The sequence below is a fragment of the Osmia lignaria genome, unplaced genomic scaffold (genome assembly GCF_051020975.1).
Source record: "Osmia lignaria lignaria isolate PbOS001 unplaced genomic scaffold, iyOsmLign1 scaffold0003, whole genome shotgun sequence".
NCBI lineage: Eukaryota > Metazoa > Arthropoda > Insecta > Hymenoptera > Megachilidae > Osmia > Osmia lignaria.
Window position 1 is genome coordinate 13889244 of NW_027478160.1, and position 22644 is coordinate 13911887.

Consider the following 22644-nt stretch of genomic DNA (forward strand, 5'->3'; position numbering starts at 1 on the left):
CATAGCTCGCTTCGTTTCCGAGATATTTGCAGATTTATCTCAAGGGAAGGGGCCTGACGGACATATTTCGAGATATTTCTTCTTCTTGTTGTTCTTCTTCTGCACAGCTAAGCTGGAAGTGGCATTTGCGGCTCGCACTAGTGCAGAGTTATCTCAAAGAAAGGGGCCACGGTGTTTCTGTATCTCTATTATGTTGGTGCGGCTTCGGAACTTTTAAATATCTCGATATATCTCGAAAACTACGCTTCTGATCAAAAAATATCATAGAACATAAATTGTAGGAAACATAATTCTGTACAAAAAACGTCTCTTAACATTTTGCCATAGCTCGCTTCGTTTCCGAGATATGTGCAGATTCAGCTCAAAGGAACGGGCCTGACGGACATATTTCGAGATACTTCTTCTTCTTGTTGTTCTTCCTCTGCACAGCTAAGCTGGAAGTGGCATTTGCAGCTCGCAATAGTGCAGAGTTATCTCAAAGAAAGGGGCCACGGTGTTTCTGTATCTCTATTATGTTGGTGCGGCTTCGGAACTTTTAAATATCTTGATATATCTCGAGAACTACGCATCTGATCAAAAAATATCATAGAACATAAAAAGTAGGAAACTTAATTCTCTACAAAAAAGATCTCTTAACATTTTGCCATAGCTCGCTTCGTTTCCGAGATATTTGCAGATTTATCTCAAGGGAAGGGGCCTGACGGACATATTTCGAGATATTTCTTCTTCCTGTTGTTCTTCTTCTGCACAGCTAAGCTGGAAGTGGCATTTGCGGCTCGCACTAGTGCAACGTTATCTCAAAGAAAGGGGCCACGGTGTTTCTGTATCTCTATTATGTTGGTGCGGCTTCGGAACTTTTAAATATCTCGATATATCTCGAAAACTACGCTTCTGATCAAAAAATATCATAGCACATAAATTGTAGGAAACATAATTCTCTACAAAAAACGTCTCTTAACATTTTGCCATAGCTCGCTTCGTTTCCGAGATATTTGCAGATTTATCTCAAGGGAAGGGGCCTGACGGACATATTTCGAGATATTTCTTCTTCTTGTTGTCCTTCTTCTGCACAGCTAAGCTGGAAGTGGCATTTGCAGCTCGCAATAGTGCAGAGTTATCTCAAAGAAAGGGGCCACGGTGTTTCTGTATCTCTATTATGTTGGTGCGGCTTCGGAACTTTTAAATATCTTGATATATCTCGAGAACTACGCATCTGATCAAAAAATATCATAGAACATAAAAAGTAGGAAACTTAATTCTCTACAAAAAAGGTCTCTTAACATTTTGCCATAGCTCGCTTCGTTTCCGAGATATTTGCAGATTTATCTCAAGGGAAGGGGCCTGACGGACATATTTCGAGATATTTCTTCTTCTTGTTGTTCTTCCTCTGCACAGCTAAGCTGGAAGTGGCATTTGCAGCTCGCAATAGTGCAGAGTTATCTCAAAGAAAGGGGCCACGGTGTTTCTGTATCTCTATTATGTTGGTGCGGCTTCGGAACTTTTAAATATCTTGATATATCTCGAGAACTACGCATCTGATCAAAAAATATCATAGAACATAAAAAGTAGGAAACTTAATTCTCTACAAAAAAGGTCTCTTAACATTTTGCGATAGCTCGCTTCGTTTCCGAGATATTTGCAGATTTATCTCAAGGGAAGGGGCCTGACGGACATATTTCGAGATATTTCTTCTTCTTGTTGTCCTTCTTCTGCACAGCTAAGCTGGAAGTGGCATTTGCAGCTCGCAATAGTGCAGAGTTATCTCAAAGAAAGGGGCCACGGTGTTTCTGTATCTCTATTATGTTGGTGCGGCTTCGGAACTTTTAAATATCTTGATATATCTCGAGAACTACGCATCTGATCAAAAAATATCATAGAACATAAAAAGTAGGAAACTTAATTCTCTACAAAAAAGGTCTCTTAACATTTTGCCATAGCTCGCTTCGTTTCCGAGATATTTGCAGATTTATCTCAAGGGAAGGGGCCTGACGGACATATTTCGAGATATTTCTTCTTCTTGTTGTTCTTCCTCTGCACAGCTAAGCTGGAAGTGGCATTTGCAGCTCGCAATAGTGCAGAGTAATCTCAAAGAAAGGGGCCACGGTGTTTCTGTATCTCTATTATGTTGGTGCGGCTTCGGAACTTTTAAATATCTTGATATATCTCGAGAACTACGCATCTGATCAAAAAATATCATAGAACATAAAAAGTAGGAAACTTAATTCTCAACAAAAAAGGTCTCTTAACATTTTGCCATAGCTCGCTTCGTTTCCGAGATATTTGCAGATTTATCTCAAGGGAAGGGGCCTGACGGACATATTTCGAGATATTTCTTCTTCTTGTTGTTCTTCTTCTGCACAGCTAAGTTGGAAGTGGCATTTGCGGCTCGCACTAGTGCAGAGTTATCTCAAAGAAAGGGGCCACGGTGTTTCTGTATCTCTATTATGTTGGTGCGGCTTCGGAACTTTTAAATATCTCGATATATCTCGACAACTACGCTTCTGATCAAAAAATATCATAGCACATAAATTGTAGGAAACATAATTCTCTACAAAAAACGTCTCTTAACATTTTGCCATAGCTCGCTTCGTTTCCGAGATATTTGCAGATTTATCTCAAGGGAAGGGGCCTGACGGACATATTTCGAGATATTTCTTCTTCTTGTTGTTCTTCTTCTGCGCAGCTAAGCTGGAAGTGGCATTTGCGGCTCGCACTAGTGCAGAGTTATCTCAAAGAAAGGGGCCACGGTGTTTCTGTATCTCTATTATGTTGGTGCGGCTTCGGAACTTTTAAATATCTCGATATATCTCGAAAACTACGCTTCTGATCAAAAAATATCATAGAACATAAAAAGTAGGAAACTCAATTCTCTACAAAAAAGGTCTCTTAACATTTTGCCACAGCTCGCTTCGTTTCCGAGATATTTGCAGATTTATCTCAAGGGAAGGGGCCTGACGGACATATTTCGAGATATTTCTTCTTCTTGTTGTTCTTCCTCTGCACAGCTAAGCTGGAAGTGGCATTTGCAGCTTGCAATAGTGCAGAGTAATCTCAAAGAAAGGGGCCACGGTGTTTCTGTATCTCTATTATGTTGGTGCGGCTTCGGAACTTTTAAATATCTTGATATATCTCGAGAACTACGCATCTGATCAAAAAATATCATAGAACATAAAAAGTATGAAACTTAATTCTCTACAAAAAAGTTCTCTTAAGATTTTGCCATAGCTCGCTTCGTTTCCGAGATATTTGCCGATTTATCTCAAGGGAAGGGGCCTGACGGACATATTTCGAGATATTTCTTCTTCTTGTTGTTCTTCTTCTGCACAGCTAAGCTGGAAGTGGCATTTGCGGCTCGCACTAGTGCAGAGTTATCTCGAAGAAAGGGGCCACGGTGTTTCTGTATCTCTATTATGTTGGTGCGGCTTCGGAACTTTTAAATATCTTGATATATCTCGAGAACTACGCATCTGATCAAAAAATATCATAGAACATAAAAAGTAGGAAACCTAATTCTCTACAAAAAAGTTCTCTTAAGATTTTGCCATAGCTCGCTTCGTTTCCGAGATATTTGCCGATTTATCTCAAGGGAAGGGGCCTGACGGACATATTTCGAGATATTTCTTCTTCTTGTTGTTCTTCTTCTGCACAGCTAAGCTGGAAGTGGCATTTGCGGCTCGCACTAGTGCAGAGTTATCTCGAAGAAAGGGGCCACGGTGTTTCTGTATCTCTATTATGTTGGTGCGGCTTCGGAACTTTTAAATATCTTGATATATCTCGAGAACTACGCATCTGATCAAAAAATATCATAGAACATAAAAAGTAGGAAACTTAATTCTCTACAAAAAAGGTCTCTTAACATTTTGCCATAGCTCGCTTCGTTTCCGAGATATTTGCAGATTTATCTCAAGGGAAGGGGCCTGACGGACATATTTCGAGATATTTCTTCTTCTTGTTGTCCTTCTTCTGCACAGCTAAGCTGGAAGTGGCATTTGCAGCTCGCAATAGTGCAGAGTTATCTCAAAGAAAGGGGCCACGGTGTTTCTGTATCTCTATTATGTTGGTGCGGCTTCGGGACTTTTAAATATCTTGATATATCTCGAGAACTACGCATCTGATCAAAAAATATCATAGAACATAAAAAGTAGGAAACTTAATTCTCTACAAAAAAGGTCTCTTAACATTTTGCCATAGCTCGCTTGGTTTCCGAGATATTTGCAGATTTATCTCAAGGGAAGGGGCCGGACGGACATATTTCGAGATATTTCTTCTTCTTGTTGTTCTTCCTCTGCACAGCTAAGCTGGAAGTGGCATTTGCAGCTCGCAATAGTGCAGAGTAATCTCAAAGAAAGGGGCCACGGTGTTTCTGTATCTCTATTATGTTGGTGCGGCTTCGGAACTTTTAAATATCTTGATATATCTCGAGAACTACGCATCTGATCAAAAAATATCATAGAACATAAAAAGTAGGAAACTTAATTCTCTACAAAAAAGGTCTCTTAACATTTTGCCATAGCTCGCTTCGTTTCCGAGATATTTGCAGATTTATCTCAAGGGAAGGGGCCTGACGGACATATTTCGAGATATTTCTTCTTCTTGTTGTTCTTCTTCTGCACAGCTAAGTTGGAAGTGGCATTTGCGGCTCGCACTAGTGCAGAGTTATCTCAAAGAAAGGGGCCACGGTGTTTCTGTATCTCTATTATGTTGGTGCGGCTTCGGAACTTTTAAATATCTTGATATATCTCGAGAACTACGCATCTGATCAAAAAATATCATAGAACATAAAAAGTAGGAAACTTAATTCTCTACAAAAAAGGTCTCTCAACATTTTGCCATAGCTCGCTCCGTTTCCGAGATATTTGCACATTTATCTCAAGGGAAGCGGCCTAACGGACATATTTCGAGATATTTCTTCTTCTTGTTGTTCTTCTTCTGCACAGCTAAGCTGGAAGTGGCATTTGCGGCTCGCACTAGTGCAGAGTTATCTCGAAGAAAGGGGCCACGGTGTTTCTGTATCTCTATTATGTTGGTGCGGCTTCGGAACTTTTAAATATCTCGATATATCTCGAAAACTACGCTTCTGATCAAAAAATATCATAGAACATAAAAAGTAGGAAAATCAATTCTCTACAAAAAAGGTCTCTTAACATTTTGCCACAGCTCGCTTCGTTTCCGAGATATTTGCAGATTTATCTCAAGGGAAGGGGCCTGACGGACATATTTCGAGATATTTCTTCTTCTTGTTGTTCTTCCTCTGCACAGCTAAGCTGGAAGTGGCATTTGCAGCTTGCAATAGTGCAGAGTAATCTCAAAGAAAGGGGCCACGGTGTTTCTGTATCTCTATTATGTTGGTGCGGCTTCGGAACTTTTAAATATCTTGATATATCTCGAGAACTACGCATCTGATCAAAAAATATCATAGAACATAAAAAGTAGGAAACTTAATTCTCTACAAAAAAGTTCTCTTAAGATTTTGCCATAGCTCGCTTCGTTTCCGAGATATTTGCCGATTTATCTCAAGGGAAGGGGCCTGACGGACATATTTCGAGATATTTCTTCTTCTTGTTGTTCTTCTTCTGCACAGCTAAGCTGGAAGTGGCATTTGCGGCTCGCACTAGTGCAGAGTTATCTCGAAGAAAGGGGCCACGGTGTTTCTGTATCTCTATTATGTTGGTGCGGCTTCGGAACTTTTAAATATCTTGATATATCTCGAGAACTACGCATCTGATCAAAAAATATCATAGAACATAAAAAGTAGGAAACTTAATTCTCTACAAAAAAGTTCTCTTAAGATTTTGCCATAGCTCGCTTCGTTTCCGAGATATTTGCCGATTTATCTCAAGGGAAGGGGCCTGACGGACATATTTCGAGATATTTCTTCTTCTTGTTGTTCTTCTTCTGCACAGCTAAGCTGGAAGTGGCATTTGCGGCTCGCACTAGTGCAGAGTTATCTCGAAGAAAGGGGCCACGGTGTTTCTGTATCTCTATTATGTTGGTGCGGCTTCGGAACTTTTAAATATCTTGATATATCTCGAGAACTACGCATCTGATCAAAAAATATCATAGAACATAAAAAGTAGGAAACTTAATTCTCTACAAAAAAGGTCTCTTAACATTTTGCCATAGCTCGCTTCGTTTCCGAGATATTTGCAGATTTATCTCAAGGGAAGGGGCCTGACGGACATATTTCGAGATATTTCTTCTTCTTGTTGTCCTTCTTCTGCACAGCTAAGCTGGAAGTGGCATTTGCAGCTCGCAATAGTGCAGAGTTATCTCAAAGAAAGGGGCCACGGTGTTTCTGTATCTCTATTATGTTGGTGCGGCTTCGGAACTTTTAAATATCTTGATATATCTCGAGAACTACGCATCTGATCAAAAAATATCATAGAACATAAAAAGTAGGAAACTTAATTCTCTACAAAAAAGGTCTCTCAACATTTTGCCATAGCTCGCTTGGTTTCCGAGATATTTGCAGATTTATCTCAAGGGAAGGGGCCGGACGGACATATTTCGAGATATTTCTTCTTCTTGTTGTTCTTCCTCTGCACAGCTAAGCTGGAAGTGGCATTTGCAGCTCGCAATAGTGCAGAGTAATCTCAAAGAAAGGGGCCACGGTGTTTCTGTATCTCTATTATGTTGGTGCGGCTTCGGAACTTTTAAATATCTTGATATATCTCGAGAACTACGCATCTGATCAAAAAATATCATAGAACATAAAAAGTAGGAAACTTAATTCTCTACAAAAAAGGTCTCTTAACATTTTGCCATAGCTCGCTTGGTTTCCGAGATATTTGCAGATTTATCTCAAGGGAAGGGGCCGGACGGACATATTTCGAGATATTTCTTCTTCTTGTTGTTCTTCCTCTGCACAGCTAAGCTGGAAGTGGCATTTGCAGCTCGCAATAGTGCAGAGTTATCTCAAAGAAAGGGGCCACGGTGTTTCTGTATCTCTATTATGTTGGTGCGGCTTCGGAACTTTTAAATATCTTGATATATCTCGAGAACTACGCATCTGATCAAAAAATATCATAGAACATAAAAAGTAGGAAACTTAATTCTCTACAAAAAAGGTCTCTTAACATTTTGCCATAGCTCGCTTGGTTTCCGAGATATTTGCAGATTTATCTCAAGGGAAGGGGCCGGACGGACATATTTCGAGATATTTCTTCTTCTTGTTGTTCTTCCTCTGCACAGCTAAGCTGGAAGTGGCATTTGCAGCTCGCAATAGTGCAGAGTAATCTCAAAGAAAGGGGCCACGGTGTTTCTGTATCTCTATTATGTTGGTGCGGCTTCGGAACTTTTAAATATCTTGATATATCTCGAGAACTACGCATCTGATCAAAAAATATCATAGAACATAAAAAGTAGGAAACTTAATTCTCTACAAAAAAGGTCTCTTAACATTTTGCCATAGCTCGCTTCGTTTCCGAGATATTTGCAGATTTATCTCAAGGGAAGGGGCCTGACGGACATATTTCGAGATATTTCTTCTTCTTGTTGTTCTTCTTCTGCACAGCTAAGTTGGAAGTGGCATTTGCGGCTCGCACTAGTGCAGAGTTATCTCAAAGAAAGGGGCCACGGTGTTTCTGTATCTCTATTATGTTGGTGCGGCTTCGGAACTTTTAAATATCTTGATATATCTCGAGAACTACGCATCTGATCAAAAAATATCATAGAACATAAAAAGTAGGAAACTTAATTCTCTACAAAAAAGGTCTCTCAACATTTTGCCATAGCTCGCTTCGTTTCCGAGATATTTGCACATTTATCTCAAGGGAAGCGGCCTAACGGACATATTTCGAGATATTTCTTCTTCTTGTTGTTCTTCTTCTGCACAGCTAAGCTGGAAGTGGCATTTGCGGCTCGCACTAGTGCAGAGTTATCTCGAAGAAAGGGGCCACGGTGTTTCTGTATCTCTATTATGTTGGTGCGGCTTCGGAACTTTTAAATATCTTGATATATCTCGAGAACTACGCATCTGATCAAAAAATATCATAGAACATAAAAAGTAGGAAACTTAATTCTCTACAAAAAAGTTCTCTTAAGATTTTGCCATAGCTCGCTTCGTTTCCGAGATATTTGCAGATTTATCTCAAGGGAAGGGGCCTGACGGACATATTTCGAGATATTTCTTCTTCCTGTTGTTCTTCTTCTGCACAGCTAAGCTGGAAGTGGCATTTGCGGCTCGCACTAGTGCAGAGTCATCTCAAAGAAAGGGGCCACGGTGTTTCTGTATCTCTATTATGTTGGTGCGGCTTCGGAACTTTTAAGTATCTTGATATATCTCGAGAACTACGCATCTGATCAAAAAATATCATAGAACATAAATAGTAGGAAACTTAATTCTCTACAAAAAAGGTCCCTCAACATTTTGCCATAGCTCGCTTCGTTTCCGAGATATTTGCACATTTATCTCAAGGGAAGCGGCCTAACGGACATATTTCGAGATATTTCTTCTTCCTGTTGTTCTTCTTCTGCACAGCTAAGCTGGAAGTGGCATTTGCGGCTCGCACTAGTGCAGAGTTATCTCAAAGAAAGGGGCCACGGTGTTTCTGTATCTCTATTATGTTGGTGCGGCTTCGGAACTTTTAAATATCTTGATATATCTCGAGAACTACGCATCTGATCAAAAAATATCATAGAACATAAATAGTAGGAAACTTAATTCTCTACAAAAAAGGTCCCTCAACATTTTGCCATAGCTCGCTTCGTTTCCGAGATATTTGCACATTTATCTCAAGGGAAGCGGCCTAACGGACATATTTCGAGATATTTCTTCTTCTTGTTGTTCTTCTTCTGCACAGCTAAGCTGGAAGTGGCATTTGCGGCTCGCACTAGTGCAGAGTTATCTCAAAGAAAGGGGCCACGGTGTTTCTGTATCTCTATTATGTTGGTGCGGCTTCGGAACTTTTAAATATCTCGATATATCTCGAAAACTACGCTTCTGATCAAAAAATATCATAGCACATAAATTGTAGGAAACATAATTCTCTACAAAAAACGTCTCTTAACATTTTGCCATAGCTCGCTTCGTTTCCGAGATATTTGCAGATTTATCTCAAGGGAAGGGGCCTGACGGACATATTTCGAGATATTTCTTCTTCTTGTTGTCCTTCTTCTGCACAGCTAAGCTGGAAGTGGCATTTGCGGCTCGCACTAGTGCAGAGTTATCTCAAAGAAAGGGGCCACGTTGTTTCTGTATCTCTATTATGTTGGTGCGGCTTCGGAACTTTTAAATATCTCGATATATCTCGAAAACTACGCTTCTGATCAAAAAACATCATAGAACATAAATTGTAGGAAAGATAATTCTCTACAAAAAACGTCTCTTAACATTTTGCCATAGCTCGCTTCGTTTCCGAGATATTTGCAGATTCAGCTCAAAGGAACGGGCCTGACGGACATATTTCGAGATATTTCTTCTTCTTGTTGTTCTTCCTCTGCACAGCTAAGCTGGAAGTGGCATTTGCAGCTCGCAATAGTGCAGAGTTATCTCAAAGAAAGAGGCCACGGTGTTTCTGTACCCCTATTATGTTGGTGCAGCTTCGGAACTTTTAAATATCTTGATATATCTCGAGAACTACGCATCTGATCAAAAAATATCATAGAACATACAAAGTAGGAAACTTAATTCTCTACAAAAAAGGTCTCTTAACATTTTGCCATAGCTCGCTGGGTTTCCGAGATACTTGCAGATTTATCTCAAGGGAAGGGGCCTGACGGACATATTTCGAGATATTTCTTCTTCTTGTTGTCCTTCTTCTGCACAGCTAAGCTGGAAGTGGCATTTGCAGCTCGCAATAGTGCAGAGTAATCTCAAAGAAAGGGGCCACGGTGTTTCTGTATCTCTATTATGTTGGTGCGGCTTCGGAACTTTTAAATATCTTGATATATCTCGAGAACTACGCATCTGATCAAAAAATACCATAGAACATAAAAAGTAGGAAACTTAATTCTCTACAAAAAGGTCTGTTAACATTTTGCCATAGCTCGCTTCGTTTCCGAGATATTTGCAGATTTATCTCAAGGGAAGGGGCCTGACGGACATATTTCGAGATATTTCTTCTTCTTGTTGTCCTTCTTCTGCACAGCTAAGCTGGAAGTGGCATTTGCGGCTCGCACTAGTGCAGAGTTATCTCAAAGAAAGGGGCCACGGTGTTTCTGTATCTCTATTATGTTGGTGCGGCTTCGGAACTTTTAAATATCTCGATATATCTCGAAAACTACGCTTCTGATCAAAAAACATCATAGAACATAAATTGTAGGAAACATAATTCGCTACAAAAAACGTGTCTTAACATTTTGCCATAGCTCGCTTCGTTTCCGAGATATTTGCAGATTCAGCTCAAAGGAACGGGCCTGACGGACATATTTCGAGATATTTCTTCTTCTTGTTGTTCTTCCTCTGCACAGCTAAGCTGGAAGTGGCATTTGCAGCTCGCAATAGTGCAGAGTTATCTCAAAGAAAGAGGCCACGGTGTTTCTGTACCTCTATTATGTTGGTGCAGCTTTGGAACTTTTAAATATCTTGATATATCTCGAGAACTACGCATCTGATCAAAAAATATCATAGAACATAAAAAGTAGGAAACCTAATTTTCTACAAAAAAACGTCTCTTAACATTTTGCCGTAGCTCGCTTCGTTTCCGAGATATTTGCAGATTTATCTCAAGGGAAGGGGCCTGACGGACATATTTCGAGATATTTCTTCTTCTTGTTGTTCTTCCTCTGCACAGCTAAGCTGGAAGTGGCAATTGCGGCTCGCACTAGTGCAGAGTTATCTCAAAGAAAGGGGCCACGGTGTTTCTGTATCTCTATTATGTTGGTGCGGCTTCGGAACTTTTAAATATCTTGATATATCTCGAGAACTACGCATCTGATCAAAAAATATCATAGAACATAAAAAGTAGGAAACTTAATTCTCTACAAAAAAGGTCTCTTAACATTTTGCCATAGCTCGCTGGGTTTCCGAGATACTTGCAGATTTATCTCAAGGGAAGGGGCCTGACGGACATATTTCGAGATATTTCTTCTTCTTGTTGTCCTTCTTCTGCACAGCTAAGCTGGAAGTGGCATTTGCGGCTCGCACTAGTGCAGAGTTATCTCAAAGAAACGGGCCACGGTGTTTCTGTATCTCTATTATGTTGGTGCGGCTTCGGAACTTTTAAATATCTCGATATATCTCGAAAACTACGCTTCTGATCAAAAAATATCATAGAACATAAATTGTAGGAAACATAATTCTCTACAAAAAACGTCTCTTAACATTTTGCCATAGCTCGCTTCGTTTCCGAGATATTTGTAGATTCAGCTCAAAGGAACGGGCCTGACGGACATATTTCGAGATATTTCTTCTTCTTGTTGTTCTTCCTCTGCACAGCTAAGCTGGAAGTGGCATTTGCAGCTCGCAATAGTGCAGAGTAATCTCAAAGAAAGGGGCCACGGTGTTTCTGTATCTCTATTATGTTGGTGCGGCTTCGGAACTTTTAAATATCTTGATATATCTCGAGAACTACGCATCTGATCAAAAAATACCATCGAACATAAAAAGTAGGAAACTTAATTCTCTACAAAAAGGTCTGTTAACATTTTGCCATAGCTCGCTTCGTTTCCGAGATATTTGCAGATTTATCTCAAGGGAAGGGGCCTGACGGACATATTTCGAGATATTTCTTCTTCTTGTTGTTCTTCTTCTGCACAGCTAAGCTGGAAGTGGCATTTGCGGCTCGCACTAGTGCAGAGTTATCTCAAAGAAAGGGGCCACGGTGTTTCTGTATCTCTATTATGTTGGTGCGGCTTCGGAACTTTTAAATATCTCGATATATCTCGAAAACTACGCTTCTGATCAAAAAATATCATAGAACATAAAAATTAGGAAACTTAATTCTCTACAAAAAAGGTCTCTTAACATTTTGCCATAGCTCGCTTCGTTTCCGAGATATTTGCAGATTTATCTCAAGGGAAGGGGCCTGACGGACATGTTTCGAGATATTTCTTCTTCTTGTTGTTCTTCTTCTGCACAGCTAAGCTGGAAGTGGCATTTGCAGCTCGCAATAGTGCAGAGTTATCTCAAAGAAGGGGGCCACGGTGTTTCTGTATCTCTATTATGTTGGTGCGGCTTCGGAACTTTTAAATATCTTGATATATCTCGAGAACTACGCATCTGATCAAAAAATATCATAGAACATAAAAAGTAGGAAACTTAATTCTCTACAAAAAAGGTCTCTAAACATTTTGCCATAGCTCGCTTCGTTTCCGAGATATTTGCAGATTTATCTCAAGGGAAGGGGCCTGACGGACATATTTCGAGATATTTCTTCTTCTTGTTGTTCTTCTTCTGCACAGCTAAGCTGGAAGTGGCATTTGCGGCTCGCACTAGTGCAGAGTTATCTCGAAGAAAGGGGCCACGGTGTTTCTGTATCTCTATTATGTTGGTGCGGCTTCGGAACTTTTAAATATCTTGATATATCTCGAGAACTACGCATCTGATCAAAAAATATCATAGAACATAAAAAGTAGGAAACTTAATTCTCTACAAAAAAGGTCTCTTATCATTTTGCCATAGCTCGCTTCGTTTCCGAGATATTTGCAGATTTATCTCAAGGGAAGGGGCCTGACGGACATATTTCGAGATATTTCTTCTTCTTGTTGTTCTTCCTCTGCACAGCTAAGCTGGAAGTGGCATTTGCAGCTCGCAATAGTGCAGAGTAATCTCAAAGAAAGGGGCCACGGTGTTTCTGTATCTCTATTATGTTGGTGCGGCTTCGGAACTTTTAAATATCTTGATATATCTCGAGAACTACGCATCTGATCAAAAAATATCATAGAACATAAAAAGTAGGAAACTTAATTCTCTACAAAAAAGGTCTCTTAACATTTTGCCATAGCTCGCTGGGTTTCCGAGATACTTGCAGATTTATCTCAAGGGAAGGGGCCTGACGGACATATTTCGAGATATTTCTTCTTCTTGTTGTCCTTCTTCTGCACAGCTAAGCTGGAAGTGGCATTTGCGGCTCGCACTAGTGCAGAGTTATCTCAAAGAAACGGGCCACGGTGTTTCTGTATCTCTATTATGTTGGTGCGGCTTCGGAACTTTTAAATATCTCGATATATCTCGACAACTACGCTTCTGATCAAAAAATATCATAGAACATAAATTGTAGGAAACATAATTCTCTACAAAAAACGTCTCTTAACATTTTGCCATAGCTCGCTTCGTTTCCGAGATATTTGTAGATTCAGCTCAAAGGAACGGGCCTGACGGACATATTTCGAGATATTTCTTCTTCTTGTTGTTCTTCCTCTGCACAGCTAAGCTGGAAGTGGCATTTGCAGCTCGCAATAGTGCAGAGTAATCTCAAAGAAAGGGGCCACGGTGTTTCTGTATCTCTATTATGTTGGTGCGGCTTCGGAACTTTTAAATATCTTGATATATCTCGAGAACTACGCATCTAATCAAAAAATACCATAGAACATAAAAAGTAGGAAACTTAATTCTCTACAAAAAGGTCTGTTAACATTTTGCCATAGCTCGCTTCGTTTCCGAGATATTTGCAGATTTATCTCAAGGGAAGGGGCCTGACGGACATATTTCGAGATATTTCTTCTTCTTGTTGTTCTTCTTCTGCACAGCTAAGCTGGAAGTGGCATTTGCGGCTCGCACTAGTGCAGAGTTATCTCAAAGAAAGGGGCCACGGTGTTTCTGTATCTCTATTATGTTGGTGCGGCTTCGGAACTTTTAAATATCTCGATATATCTCGAAAACTACGCTTCTGATCAAAAAATATCATAGAACATAAAAATTAGGAAACTTAATTCTCTACAAAAAAGGTCTCTTAACATTTTGCCATAGCTCGCTTCGTTTCCGAGATATTTGCAGATTTATCTCAAGGGAAGGGGCCTGACGGACATGTTTCGAGATATTTCTTCTTCTTGTTGTTCTTCTTGTGCACAGCTAAGCTGGAAGTGGCATTTGCAGCTCGCAATAGTGCAGAGTTATCTCAAAGAAGGGGGCCACGGTGTTTCTGTATCTCTATTATGTTGGTGCGGCTTCGGAACTTTTAAATATCTTGATATATCTCGAGAACTACGCCTCTGATCAAAAAATATCATAGAACGTAAATTGTAGGAAACATTATTCTCTACAAGAAAGGTCTCTTAACATTTTGCCATAGCTCGTTTCGTTTCCGAGATATTTGCAGATATATCTCAAGGGAAGGGGCCTGACGGACATATTTCGAGATATTTCTTCTTCTTGTTGTTCTTCTTCTGCACAGCTAAACTGGGAGTGGCATTTCCAGCTCGCAATAGTGCAGAGTTATCTCAAAGAAAGGGGCCACGGTGTTTCTGTATCTCTATTATGCTGGTGCGGCTTCGGAACTTTTAAATATCTTGATATATCTCGAGAATTACGCATCTGATCAAAAAATATCATAGAACATAAAAAGTAGGAAACTTAATTCTCTACAAAAAAGGTCTCTTAACATTTTGCCATAGCTCGCTTCGTTTCCGAGATATTTGCAGATTTATCTCAAGGGAAGGGGCCTGACGGACATATTTCGAGATATTTCTTCTTCTTGTTGTTCTTCTTCTGCACAGCTAAGCTGGAAGTGGCATTTGCAGCTCGCAATAGTGCAGAGTTATCTCCAAGATAGGGTCCACGGTGTTTCTGTATCTCTATTATGTTGGTGCGGCTTCGGAACTTTTAAATATCTTGATATATCTCGAGAATTACGCATCTGATCAAAAAATATCATAGAACATAAAAAGTAGGAAACTTAATTCTCTACAAGAAAGGTCTCTTAACATTTTGCCATAGCTCGCTTCGTTTCCGAGATATTTGCAGATTTATCTCAAGGGATGGGGCCTGACGGACATATTTCGAGATATTTCTTCTTCTTGTTGTTCTTCTTCTGCACATCTAAGCTGGAAGTGGCATTTGCAGCTCGCAATAGTGCAGAGTTATCTCAAAGAAAGCGGCCACGGTGTTTCTGTACCTCTATTATGTTGGTGCAGCTTCGGAACTTTTAAATATCTTGATATATCTCGAGATCTACGCATCTGATCAAAAAATATCATAGAAGATAAAAAGTAGGAAACTTAATTCTCTACAAAAAAGGTCTCTTAACATTTTGCCATAGCTCGCTTTGTTTCCGAGATATTGGCAGATTTATCTCAAGGGAAGGGGCCTGACGGACATATTTCGAGATATTTGTTCTTCTTGTTGTTCTTCTTCTGCACATCTAAGCTGGAAGTGGCATTTGCAGCTCGCAATAGTGCAGAGTTATCTCAAAGAAAGCGGCCACGGTGTTTCTGTACCTCTATTATGTTGGTGCAGCTTCGGAACTTTTAAATATCTTGATATATCTCGAGATCTACGCATCTGATCAAAAAATATCATAAAAGATAAAAAGTAGGAAACTTAATTCTCTACAAAAAAGGTCTCTTAACATTTTGCCATAGCTCGCTTTGTTTCCGAGATATTGGCAGATTTATCTCAAGGGAAGGGGCCTGACGGACATATTTCGAGATATTTCTTCTTCTTGTTGTTCTTCTTCTGCACAGCTAAGCTGGAAGTGGCATTTGCGGCTCGCACTAGTGCAGAGTTATCTCAAAGAAAGGGGCTACGGTGTTTCTGTATCTCTATTATGTTGGTGCGGCTTCGGAACTTTTAAATATCTTGATATATCTCGAGAACTACGCATCTGATCAAAAAATATCATACGACATAAAAAGTAGGAAACTTAATTCTCTACAAGAAAGGTCTCTTAACATTTTGCCATAGCTCGCTTCGTTTTCGAGGTATTTGCAGATTTATCTCAAGGGAAGGGGCCTGACGGACATATTTCGAGATATTTCTTCTTCTTGTTGTTCTTCCTCTGCACAGCTAAGCTGGAAGTGGCATTTGCAGCTCGCAATAGTGCAGAGTAATCTCAAAGAAAGGGGCCACGGTGTTTCTGTACCTCTAGTATGTTGGTGCGGCTTCGGAACTTTTAAGTATCTTGATATATCTCGATAACCACGCATCTGATCAAAAAATATCATAGAACATAAAAAGTAGGAAACTTAATTCTCTACAAAAAAGGTATCTTAACATTTTGCCATAGTTCGCTTCGTTTCCGAGATATTTGCAGATTTATCTCAAGGGAAGGGGCCTGACGGACATATTTCGAGATATTTCTTCTTCTTGTTGTTCTTCTTCTGCACAGCTAAGCTGGAAGTGGCATTTGCAGGTCGCACTAGTGCAGAGTTATCTCAAAGAAAGGGGCCACGGTGTTTCTGTATCTCTATTATGTTGGTGCGGCTTCGGAACTTTTAAATATCTCGATATATCTCGAAAACTACGCTTCTGATCAAAAAATATCATAGAACATAAATTGTAGGAAACATAATTCTGTACAAAAAACGTCTCTTAACATTTTGCCATAGCTCGCTTCGTTTCCGAGATATGTGCAGATTTATCTCAAGGGAAGGGGCCTGACGGACATATTTCGAGATATTTCTTCTTCTTGTTGTTATTCTTCTGCACAGCTAAGCTGGAAGTGGCATTTGCAGCTCGCAATAGTGCAGAGTTATCGCAAAGAAAGGGGCCACGGTGTTTCTGTATCTCTATTATGTTGGTGCAGCTTCGGAACTTTTAAACATCTGATCAAAAAATATCATGGAACATAAAAAGTAGAAAACTTAATTCTCTACAAAAAAGGTCTCTTAACATTTTGCCATAGCTCGCTTCGTTTCCGGGATATTTGCAGATTTATCTCAAGGGAAGGGGCCTGACGGACATATTTCGAGATATTTCTTCTTCTTGTTGTTCTTCTTCTGCACAGCTAAGCTGGAAGTGGCATTTGCAGCTCGCAATAGTGCAGAGTTATCTCAAAGAAAGCGGCCACGGTGTTTCTGTACCTCTATTATGTTGGTGCAGCTTCGGAACTTTTAAATATCTTGATATATCTCGAGATCTACGCATCTGATCAAAAAATATCATAGAAGATAAAAAGTAGGAAACTTAATTCTCTACAAAAAAGGTCTCTTAACATTTTGCCATAGCTCGCTTTGTTTCCGAGATATTGGCAGATTTATCTCAAGGGAAGGGGCCTGACGGACATATTTCGAGATATTTCTTCTTCTTGTTGTTCTTCTTCTGCACAGCTAAGCTGGAAGTGGCATTTGCGGCTCGCACTAGTGCAGAGTTATCTCAAAGAAAGGGGCCACGGTGTTTCTGTATCTCTATTATGTTGGTGCGGCTTCGGAACTTTTAAATATCTTGATATATCTCGAGAACTACGCATCCGATCAAAAAATATCATAGAAGATAAAAAGTAGGAAACTTAATTCTCTACAAGAAAGGTCTCTTAACATTTTGCCATAGCTCGTTTCGTTTCCGAGATATTTGCAGATATATCTCAAGGGAAGGGGCCTGACGGACATATTTCGAGATATTTCTTCTTCTTGTTGTTCTTCTTCTGCACAGCTAAACTGGGAGTGGCATTTCCAGCTCGCAATAGTGCAGAGTTATCTCAAAGAAAGGGGCCACGGTGTTTCTGTATCTCTATTATGCTGGTGCGGCTTCGGAACTTTTAAATATCTTGATATATCTCGAGAATTACGCATCTGATCAAAAAATATCATAGAACATAAAAAGTAGGAAACTTAATTCTCTACAAAAAAGGTCTCTTCACATTTTGCCATAGCTCGCTTCGTTTCCGAGATATTTGCAGATTTATCTCAAGGGAAGGGGCCTGACGGACATATTTCGAGATATTTTTTCTTCTTGTTGTTCTTCTTCTGCACAGCTAAACTGGAAGTGGCATTTCCAGCTCGCAATAGTGCAGAGTTATCTCAAAGAAAGGGGCCACGGTGTTTCTGTATCTCTATTATGCTGGTGCGGCTTCGGAACTTTTAAATATCTTGATATATCTCGAGAATTACGCATCTGATCAAAAAATATCATAGAACATAAAAAGTAGGAAACTTAATTCTCTACAAAAAAGGTCTCTTAACATTTTGCCATAGCTCGCTTCGTTTCCGAGATATTTGCAGATTTATCTCAAGCGAAGGGGCCTGACGGACATATTTCGAGATATTTCTTCTTCTTGTTGTTCTTCTTCTGCACAGCTAAGCTGGAAGTGGCATTTGCGGCTCGCACTAGTGCAGAGTTATCTCAAAGAAAGGGGCCACGGTGTTTCTGTATCTCTATTATGTTGGTGCGGCTTCGGAACTTTTAAATATCTTGATATATCTCGAGAACTACGCATCTGATCAAAAAATATCATAGAACATAAAAAGTAGGAAACTTAATTCTCTACAAATAAGGTCTCTTAACATTTTGTCATAGCCCGCTTCGTTTCCGAGATATTTGCAGATTTATCTCAAGGGAAGGGGCCTGACGGACATATTTCGAGATATTTCTTCTTCTTGTTGTTATTCTTCTGCACAGCTAAGCTGGAAGTGGCATTTGCAGCTCGCAATAGTGCAGAGTTATCGCAAAGAAAGGGGCCACGGTGTTTCTGTATCTCTATTATGTTGGTGCAGCTTCGGAACTTTTAAATATCTTGATATATCTCGAGAACTACGCATCTGATCAAAAAATATCATGGAACATAAAAAGTAGAAAACTTAATTCTCTACAAAAAAGGTCTCTTAACATTTTGCCATAGCTCGCTTCGTTTCCGGGATATTTGCAGATTTATCTCAAGGGAAGGGGCCTGACGGACATATTTCGAGATATTTCTTCTTCTTGTTGTTCTTCTTCTGCACAGCTAAGCTGGAAGTGGCATTTGCAGCTCGCAATAGTGCAGAGTTATCTCAAAGAAAGCGGCCACGGTGTTTCTGTACCTCTATTATGTTGGTGCAGCTTCGGAACTTTTAAATATCTTGATATATCTCGAGATCTACGCATCTGATCAAAAAATATCATAGAAGATAAAAAGTAGGAAACTTAATTCTCTACAAAAAAGGTCTCTTAACATTTTGCCATAGCTCGCTTTGTTTCCGAGATATTGGCAGATTTATCTCAAGGGAAGGGGCCTGACGGACATATTTCGAGATATTTCTTCTTCTTGTTGTTCTTCTTCTGCACAGCTAAGCTGGAAGTGGCATTTGCGGCTCGCACTAGTGCAGAGTTATCTCAAAGAAAGGGGCCACGGTGTTTCTGTATCTCTATTATGTTGGTGCGGCTTCGGAACTTTTAAATATCTTGATATATCTCGAGAACTACGCATCCGATCAAAAAATATCATAGAAGATAAAAAGTAGGAAACTTAATTCTCTACAAGAAAGGTCTCTTAACATTTTGCCATAGCTCGTTTCGTTTCCGAGATATTTGCAGATATATCTCAAGGGAAGGGGCCTGACGGACATATTTCGAGATATTTCTTCTTCTTGTTGTTCTTCTTCTGCACAGCTAAACTGGGAGTGGCATTTCCAGCTCGCAATAGTGCAGAGTTATCTCAAAGAAAGGGGCCACGGTGTTTCTGTATCTCTATTATGCTGGTGCGGCTTCGGAACTTTTAAATATCTTGATATATCTCGAGAATTACGCATCTGATCAAAAAATATCATAGAACATAAAAAGTAGGAAACTTAATTCTCTACAAAAAAGGTCTCTTAACATTTTGCCATAGCTCGCTTCGTTTCCGGGATATTTGCAGATTTATCTCAAGGGAAGGGGCCTGACGGACATATTTCGAGATATTTCTTCTTCTTGTTGTTCTTCTTCTGCACAGCTAAGCTGGAAGTGGCATTTGCAGCTCGCAATAGTGCAGAGTTATCTCAAAGAAAGCGGCCACGGTGTTTCTGTACCTCTATTATGTTGGTGCAGCTTCGGAACTTTTAAATATCTTGATATATCTCGAGATCTACGCATCTGATCAAAAAATATCATAGAAGATAAAAAGTAGGAAACTTAATTCTCTACAAAAAAGGTCTCTTAACATTTTGCCATAGCTCGCTTTGTTTCCGAGATATTGGCAGATTTATCTCAAGGGAAGGGGCCTGACGGACATATTTCGAGATATTTCTTCTTCTTGTTGTTCTTCTTCTGCACAGCTAAGCTGGAAGTGGCATTTGCGGCTCGCACTAGTGCAGAGTTATCTCAAAGAAAGGGGCCACGGTGTTTCTGTATCTCTATTATGTTGGTGCGGCTTCGGAACTTTTAAATATCTTGATATATCTCGAGAACTACGCATCCGATCAAAAAATATCATAGAAGATAAAAAGTAGGAAACTTAATTCTCTACAAGAAAGGTCTCTTAACATTTTGCCATAGCTCGTTTCGTTTCCGAGATATTTGCAGATATATCTCAAGGGAAGGGGCCTGACGGACATATTTCGAGATATTTCTTCTTCTTGTTGTTCTTCTTCTGCACAGCTAAACTGGGAGTGGCATTTCCAGCTCGCAATAGTGCAGAGTTATCTCAAAGAAAGGGGCCACGGTGTTTCTGTATCTCTATTATGCTGGTGCGGCTTCGGAACTTTTAAATATCTTGATATATCTCGAGAATTACGCATCTGATCAAAAAATATCATAGAACATAAAAAGTAGGAAACTTAATTCTCTACAAAAAAGGTCTCTTAACATTTTGCCATAGCTCGCTTCGTTTCCGAGATATTTGCAGATTTATCTCAAGGGAAGGGGCCTGACGGACATATTTCGAGATATTTCTTCTTCTTGTTGTTCTTCTTCTGCACAGCTAAACTGGAAGTGGCATTTCCAGCTCGCAATAGTGCAGAGTTATCTCAAAGAAAGGGGCCACGGTGTTTCTGTATCTCTATTATGCTGGTGCGGCTTCGGAACTTTTAAATATCTTGATATATCTCGAGAATTACGCATCTGATCAAAAAATATCATAGAACATAAAAAGTAGGAAACTTAATTCTCTACAAAAAAGGTCTCTTAACATTTTGCCATAGCTCGCTTCGTTTCCGAGATATTTGCAGATTTATCTCAAGCGAAGGGGCCTGACGGACATATTTCGAGATATTTCTTCTTCTTGTTGTTCTTCTTCTGCACAGCTAAGCTGGAAGTGGCATTTGGAGCTCGCAATAGTGCAGAGTTATCTCCAAGAAAGGGTCCACGGTGTTTCTGTATCTCTATTATGTTGGTGCGGCTTCGGAACTTTTAAATATCTTGATATATCTCGAGAATTACGCATCTGATCAAAAAATATCATAGAACATAAAAAGTAGGAAACTTAATTCTCTACAAGAAAGGTCTCTTAACATTTTGCCATAGCTCGCTTCGTTTCCGAGATATTTGCAGATTTATCCCAAGGGATGGGGCCTGACGGACATATTTCGAGATATTTCTTCTTCTTGTTGTTCTTCTTCTGCACATCTAAGCTGGAAGTGGCATTTGCAGCTCGCAATAGTGCAGAGTTATCTCAAAGAAAGCGGCCACGGTGTTTCTGTACCTCTATTATGTTGGTGCAGCTTCGGAACTTTTAAATATCTTGATATATCTCGAGATCTACGCATCTGATCAAAGAATATCATAGAAGATAAAAAGTAGGAAACTTAATTCTCTACAAAAAAGGTCTCTTAACATTTTGCTATAGCTCGCTTTGTTTCCGAGATATTGGCAGATTTATCTCAAGGGAAGGGGCCTGACGGACATATTTCGAGATATTTCTTCTTCTTGTTGTTCTTCTTCTGCACAGCTAAGCTGGAAGTGGCATTTGCGGCTCGCACTAGTGCAGAGTTATCTCAAAGAAAGGGGCCACGGTGTTTCTGTATCTCTATTATGTTGGTGCGGCTTCGGAACTTTTAAATATCTTGATATATCTCGAGAACTACGCATCTGATCAAAAAATATCATAGAAGATAAAAAGTAGGAAACTTAATTCTCTACAAGAAAGGTCTCTTAACATTTTGCCATAGCTCGCTTCGTTTCCGAGATATTTGCAGATTTATCTCAAGGGATGGGGCCTGACGGACATATTTCGAGATATTTCTTCTTCTTGTTGTTCTTCTTCTGCACATCTAAGCTGGAAGTGGCATTTGCAGCTCGCAATAGTGCAGAGTTATCTCAAAGAAAGCGGCCACGGTGTTTCTGTACCTCTATTATGTTGGTGCAGCTTCGGAACTTTTAAATATCTTGATATATCTCGAGATCTACGCATCTGATCAAAAAATATCATAAAAGATAAAAAGTAGGAAACTTAATTCTCTACAAAAAAGGTCTCTTAACATTTTGCCATAGCTCGCTTTGTTTCCGAGATATTGGCAGATTTATCTCAAGGGAAGGGGCCTGACGGACATATTTCGAGATATTTCTTCTTCTTGTTGTTCTTCTTCTGCACAGCTAAGCTGGAAGTGGCATTTGCGGCTCGCACTAGTGCAGAGTTATCTCAAAGAAAGGGGCCACGGTGTTTCTGTATCTCTATTATGTTGGTGCGGCTTCGGAACTTTTAAATATCTTGATATATCTCGAGAACTACGCATCTGATCAAAAAATATCATAGAAGATAAAAAGTAGGAAACTTAATTCTCTACAAAAAAGGTCTCTTAACATTTTGCCATAGCTCGCTTTGTTTCCGAGATATTTGCAGATTTATCTCAAGGGAAGCGGCCTGACGGACATATTTCGAGATATTTCTTCTTCTTGTTGTTCTTCTTCTGCACAGCTAAGCTGGAAGTGGCATTTGCAGC